We start from the raw sequence: 6000 nt of genomic DNA, 5'->3' as shown, positions 1-6000 counted from the left end.
TCTCTATCAGTAAAACATTTTTGAGCATTCACCCCTAATAGATATATATTTATTTATCATTTTTATACATGTATTGTACTATTATGTACATTATAAAACACACACAAACCCATAAATTTTTTAAAAGCATGAAATACAGATAAAACAATATTTTAAAAAATCTTTTATTTATTAATGTCAAAAAACCCATATGGTCCTGTACCCCAATGGATTGTCTTGCGCACACCCTGGGCTGTACTTCCCGCCCGCCACACACACACTTTGGAGACCACTGGGCTAGACCCTAATGCAATGCCTAAAGCTTCATGGTGAGCTCTCTCCAAAGCTATTGCTGACATTTCTGATGGTCTTGATGATATCACAGGGTACAGAGCTGACTCTGCTCTTTGTGACAGTGGAATCTAAGTGTTTCCAGTACTGCTCAGGAACAGATCCTGATATAGCTAGTTAGGACAGTCAAACTCAAATATATAATCATTCAGTCTGACCACACTTGAATTTTCTAGGTTCTTGGCATCTTATTTGTACCATCTACTAGGATGAAAATTACAGCTTTCAAAAAATATGCATGTCTTTCTTACTGAATGCAGTTTCTAGTCCTACTACAACCAAATTAGTTCTAAAAGTATTTGCTAAAGACATTGAGAATTTTATTCTACTGAAGGGCTTTTATACTTTTCTAAGATTCTTTTCAAAGTAGGATCAGTGAATTAAAGTGAGTTGTGTAAGTCCTTTGAATTAGACCTGAAATCATGCTTTCAGTTGCACACATAAGGTTAGACTAACTGCTTCAGGGATAACTCTACATGTGTTGAGTCTTAATTTTCAAATGTATTTAATGTAACACATTAATGTGACATTCAAAACTTCAGTAATAAATCATACTGGGCTTTCTTGAGAAGGGTAAGTCTGCAAACACCTGCCTTCGTTTTGTCATCTTCCCATGTGTTTTCCTGTGGAAATTCATGTAACAAAGGTTATGGGAAGGCAACGGCTTTAAGAAAATAAGCATAGAGTTCTGTTTAAGGAATACTTACTTCTGTTTAACAACATTTACATTTAATTTTCATAAAATTCATTTTCTTATGCCTAAAAGCAGCAATTTCAAGCAGTAACAAAAGGCAAATGATGATAGTGAAACAAAAGTATGCTAAAACAATGGATTATTTAAAGGTATTTTTAGATTAGATTACAACTGAAAGCTTTCTAACTTTCTTTATGCCCTTTGCTGACACATACCTGAATTACCAAGTGTTAATACACTTAACATGCTAGGCTGAATAATCCTTGTTGCAGGCAGATTACCTGATACAGTCTTCAGTTCAACAGAAAGTCTCTGGGTTTGAATGCTTTAGGAATGTAGGAATTTATGCCAGCACAAAAATCAGCAAACAAGATTACCCTCTTTAGATGAATTTATAGTTATATTTCAAATACGTACCTGCAGTTTAATGGATGTTTTATTGACTTCCTTGTCATTTTACATACTTTCTTGAAAGAGTCCATCAATGGTTTTCACTGTCCTTGTTAATGACTTAAGGACCAGAATGGATAGATCCCAAAAAGAAGTGGGTTTGACCTTTCTGCTGAGAATATCCAATAAGACAGTAATATCCAATAAGACAGTAAATGTTACAGAACAGACATAGGTTTGCATAGAATTAGGCTGACAAGATTGCTTGTCTTCTGAATGCTTCCCCACAGTGGCATCAGGCAATTCTCTGCGCTTTGTTTTTAACTCACTTTATAAACACAAATCCGTCATTCTTTCCATCTCCTGGAGTACTGGTTGAAGTTGACTCAAAGATAAAAGTGTCTGTATCCTGTTAGCTGTCTGCTACCCTTTAATTAGTATTTAATGACTGCACTGTTTGTGAGACAATAGTGGCAGAATGATAGGAAGACAATACTGCATTGTGAAATAGAAATGATATTATCAATGAGATAATTAAAAAAAAAATTTCCTATAGAGCTCTGTGTAGATAGTGTGTCTGGCATTAGTTCCAAATAGAATGCATTCTGTAAAGTTTTATAAGAGACCTGTTTCCCTGAGAATGTTTATGAGTCTTTTCAACAAGGAAGAACTAGTGAACTCAAGTTCAGCCCAATCCAGTATATTAAAAACATATGTTGGACCACAAAAAGTCCTGAGTTTATCTCTCTCCCTCAAGACAAGCTAACCCAAGCCTGGACCTTTTGATTTACCTCCTGCATTTTGAACCTGCAAAGGACACACAAGTTATATTGCAAAACTCCAGTTTCAAAACAGAAGCTAAGATTCTGATGTAACCATAGCATTCTAGAGAGAATAGAGAGTCTAGTGACTGTAAGGCAAACATTCAATTAAACTTCAAGCTAATGAAAGAGACATGGGAGCTGACAATACCAAACATGCTTGAGTTTGCACTTTTCCTTATGTGCTGTTACTTGCAGGACCAGTTCTGAGATTCTGTATGCTGGGGCTTGAGGGGTCAAGGACGGGTGCCTGGGTTATAACTGATGGGTATCTTGGGGAATGTGATGGGGGGATCACACCTTTGGCCTCTGTGGTTCCACAACTTCTCCGAGTTTAGGCCATTTGTAAACCAGAGGAGATTTCAGTTCTGCAACTGGAAGATTCAACGAACAGACTTCCAGTGAAGTTTCAGGTGTTGTCAACTGTATATGAAAAAGTCAGCATTTTATTGACAAAGTAAGAAAGAAAAAGCTTGCAGCTGCCTGCCTTCCTCATTGAGGAAATATTTGAAAATTTAGCTAGTGAAAGGGACACTGTGTATACCAGGATGTAAGTGACATTCTTTTAAAGGGAGGAAGAAACCTCATTCTCCAGGCAAGCAATTCTGGACAGCAAGTATCTGTTCCACTCCAGGTTTGGATTGGAATATGGCACCAACTAACAGTGACGGGGAGTTATCCGCCATACTAACTTAGTTTCTTTTTCAACCAGGAGCATAGTAATTACTGATATTTCCCTTTAAAATGTTGTTGTACCACTCAGCAATCTCTGTCATTAAGTTGATAGGCAGTCCATCCTTTGAAACTTAATTTAAGACCTGCAGGCTTTCCAAGACAGATACTAAGACTGCCTGAATATATTGGTATATGATCTCACAAGAAAATTAAAGACACTAAATTGTAAATACATCAAATACAGTAGGATCTCTTTTTTGGGGGACAAGAGAGAAGTGGTAAACGAAAGCTTAAACTTTGGAGACCAAATCCTTACATTTCAAAAAATGTCATTTTTGGCTAATAAGCCTTTAGTCTTGTATCTAGCAACATGTCACTGAATATTTGCTATAGAGGATAGATGGATCAGGTAGTACTGCTTCAAATTTAATTATATTCTATGAGAAGAGATCTGAAATAATAGTATGCAATAATAATAGTATATATTATATGCAATATATATTATATGCAATAATAATAGTATGCAAAGACATTTGTGTCCCTTATCTAATTTTAATTCATTATCTCTATATCAAGCCAACGGTTTGCACTGAGGAGGTTGTTTTAAAAGTGAAAGTGATTTCTGTGCTGTCTGGCTTCCAGACAATTTATGGTTTATTGTCACATTTCTCTGATTCTAATAAAGCTTTCTTTCCCTTTTTTTTTGTGACAGACAATACAAATTGTGAAGCTAACTAGAGGTAAGCTGTTATCAAATATGCAAAATAAACAGGTAAAAGCCTTTTTAAAATTCTTTCAATTAAAATGACAAGCCACAAAGATGAAGCTACTGTATAACTGTGGTGGGTTGACCTTGGCTGGCCACCAGGTGCCCACCCAACCACTCTGTCCCTCCCCCTCCTTGACAGGACAGGGGAGAAAAAGTAACAAAAGACTCGTGGGTCGAGATAAGGACAGGGAGAGATCACTCAGCAGTTACTGTCATGGGCAAAACAGACTTGACTTGGAGAAATTAGTTTCATTTTTTACCAACCAAAACCAGAGTAGGACAATGAGAAAATAAAAACTAAATCTTAAAACACCTTTTCCCCACCGTTCCCTTCTGCCCAGGCTCAACAGCTCTCCCAAATTCTCCACCTCTTCCCCCTGAGCGGCACAGGAGGACAGGGAATGGGAGTTGCGGTCAGTTCATCATACGTCTCTGCTGCTCCTTCCTCCTCAGGGAGAGGACTCCTCACACTCTTCCCCTTCTCCAGTGTGGGTCCCTCCCACAGGAGACAGTCCACCATGAACTTCTCCAACGTGGGTCCTTCCCACAGGCTGCAGTTCCTCACAAACTGCTCCAGCATGGGTCCCTCCCATGGGGTGCAGTCCTTCAGAAACAGACTGCTCCAGCGTGGGTCCCCTGCAGGGTCACAGGTCCTGCCAGCAAACCTGCGCCAGCGTGGGCTCCCCTCTCCACAGCTTCACAGGTCCTGCCAGAACCCTGCTCCAGCACGGGCTCTCCATGAGATCACAGCCTCCTGGCACATCCACCTGCTCCTGTGTGGGGTTGTCCACGAGCTGCAGGGGGACAACCTGCCTCACCATGGTCTTCACCACAGGCTTCACCAGGTGCTGCAGAGTGACCTCTGCTCCAGTGCCTGGAGCACCTCCCCACCGTCCTTCTTCACTGACCTTGGTGTCTGCAGGGCTGTTTCTCTCATATATTCTCATTCCTTTCTTCCAACTGCTGTTGTGCAGCAGTTTTTTCCCCTTCTTAAGTATGTTATCCCTAAGGCGCTACAACCACTGCTGAATGGCTATGCTTTGGCCAGTGGCAGGTCTGTCTTGGAGCCGGCTGGCACTGGCTCTGTCAGACATGGGGTATCTTCTCACAGAAGCCACCCCTGTAACATCCCAGCTACCAAAACCTTGCCATGCAAACCCAATACAATAATTTACATGTAGGAATTGTTTTTTATCTCCTGAAAGGCCTATGAATTGAAACAGTGATGTCAAAAGTGTTAGACATTAGATAACTGAAATGAAGTAAAATAACAAATGTCTTGATAATCTCCATAACTCTGTAATAAATAGTCCTTTGTATATAGCAAGGGTTTTGACCTAAAAGTATCTGTAGCTTTGGGAAACAACAGTGTCCCACTTGCCTTTTGGTTAGCAGGACTGTGACTGTCTAAAGGTTCCCGCTGCTGAGCGCTTCAAGGATAGGACACAAATTTTCCCAGTCTGGCTTCTTCTTCTGACGAGGGGTACTCAAGAACACCTCCTTTTCTGAAAGTGTAAGTAACTCTCATATGCATTTACATGTTTGTTTATGAAGTTCAAGTCTTGACCCCTTTGTTCTTAATTCCTTAGTATTAGAGCATGAATCTGGTTCATGTGCAGGTGGAGGTTTAGTACATAGCCTTCATGAAGCTCATCCCTGCAGCAGAGGCCAATAAGAAGCTGCTGCATTGCTTAGGCCTCACCTGAGCTTTAATCTGAACCCATGGAAAGGTCTAATCATTGCATTAGCTCAGCCCCGTTGGTGATTCCTTATACTTATAAACAATGTAAATGTATGGTAGGAAACACCATGTTTAGTGGAAAATGTTGGCCAAACAAGTCTTGTAGACAGGCTGTGTGATACCTAAAGCCAGCAGGACCTTGTCTGGTCAATGTCTGTTCCTGTGCAGCCATTACCTCTGATCCTCTAAAGCCTTGGCTGTGTGGGGTTTTTTGTAGACCCCCAACTGTAGCATTGTTTTTCCCAGGGCTTGGCTTAACTTACAGCTAAAGTTTTCATCTCCATGAAGTCTGTGCTCTAGTTCAGACATAGAGAAAATTGCTTTGCAGATATTATGCTATCTGTATGCTCAGCTTGAAGTTTCAGCTGAGAAATTATTGTCTAAGAAATCTTTGCTGTCTGAGTTTTGGACGCATTACATACAAAATTCTATGTTCCCAGCTGTAGCCTTTTTTTCCTGCCTTTTTTTTTCCCCCCTCTTGCTCCATGCAGCTTGCTCCATGGAATTTTTTGGAGGTAGGACTTAGCTATAAAATATTGGTGTCAGTCCAACATGTACATCTGGCTTGCTTAGTAATTGT

Source organism: Phalacrocorax aristotelis, chromosome Z (genome assembly GCF_949628215.1).
Source record: "Phalacrocorax aristotelis chromosome Z, bGulAri2.1, whole genome shotgun sequence".
Taxonomy (NCBI): Eukaryota; Metazoa; Chordata; class Aves; order Suliformes; family Phalacrocoracidae; genus Phalacrocorax; species Phalacrocorax aristotelis.
Note: the sequence above shows the minus strand (reverse complement) of the source record.